Source organism: Scardinius erythrophthalmus, assembly GCF_964197995.2.
Source record: "Scardinius erythrophthalmus genome assembly, chromosome: 23".
In the NCBI taxonomy this organism is placed as follows: Eukaryota; Metazoa; Chordata; class Actinopteri; order Cypriniformes; family Leuciscidae; genus Scardinius; species Scardinius erythrophthalmus.
Window position 1 is genome coordinate 2418469 of NC_138243.1, and position 1497 is coordinate 2419965.

Sequence of the window (1497 nt, forward strand, 5' to 3'; positions counted from 1 at the left end):
ACATTTGTCATTTGCATACTATTTGTTAATCTGCTTAACATCGTATAAAAGTGCAATAAACAACACAATTTTGTTTTATTGTGTTGTAGGACTATGTGAACACTACACATCATCTGTCACCTTCTAGTTAAAACAACTAACTCTGCCGGCACCCTCCAAAACACTGTAGTCCGTCCCTCCAGCTCTACGACCTTTGTTACTCCCATCAGCTGTACCTCAATCTGCATCTGCCGTGGCCCTCCAGCGAAGTGGTATCACCATGTTTCTCCAGCCTTCCTGACTCCGCTTTGGTCTTCCATCTGATCTACACTGGTCTGCACCACCTCCACCACGAGCCTGCATTTCTTCAGCTCCATCAAGGCATCTCACTATGCCATTTCTACCATGGCAACCTCTATTGATTTTGCATTGGTCTCTTCCTCCACTACACACCCATGGGCTCTTCCTCCACTGAGTGTCTTCCTTGCTCTGCTCCACCTTAGTCTTTCTGCCCACTACCACACTGGCTGTTGTGATGTTGTATTTAGGCATGAACAGCTGCCTTTCAGAACTGCAGGAACTATCATGCTTAATTTCTATTCTAGGACTGGTGTTTTGATTAAAAAGTATTCAATCGTTTCTGAGTTTATACTTATGTTTATTTCCTGTTTTCTGAGGTGCCTATGTTTTTAGTGTGTTCTCATTTGTTTCATAGTTTGCTCATTATGCTCACCTGTGTCTGGTGAATTCATTGTTATTTCTATGTATTTATACTAAATATTTAGCCCGTTTATTATCAGTGTCTTAACTTTTCTAAGAATTTTTTATTTATTTTTTGGTTTGGTTTCTCTTGGCTGTAGTTTAAATCCTCTTTTGTGTATTGAATTAATAAAATGATGTTTACCAAGTCTATAGTGCTCTTCTAGTCTGTATTTTACAATATCCTCGAGCAAAGCACTTAAACATGGCTGTATACAGGACTTTTGTATTTGAAATTGTTTATTATTAAATTATTTTACTTTAAAACATAAACTGCCAGTCTACTTACAATGTGCATATATAAAAATGTAAAAAAAAAAAGTTTTAAAGTTTTTAGAGACGCATTGTAAAAATGTTAAACGCATTCTTAAAAATGTTATGCCTCTTCAGATTGATAATACAAATATATGTATTTTTATTATTATATTGATTTAATTAATTAAATACAAAAATGTTACTTATAGTCAATATATACTAAGAATTCTGTCATTATTTTTAACATAATATATGAAAGGTTTTTTGTGATGTTGAATGTTTCGTTCGCAGCCGTGAATCCAGTGACTATCTAAATACTGTGTGTGTACCTGTGTTTCAGTGAATACAGCACATTAATTTAGAATATCAATTAAACTGAGGGTAGCTACATTAAACTGTTTAAAGCATTGATTGCTATTTGCATCAAATCATTATCTTATCCACATAAAATCTACACTAAGTTTTTGTACATATTTTTTACGAAAGAAGTTTAAATGAAAGCCA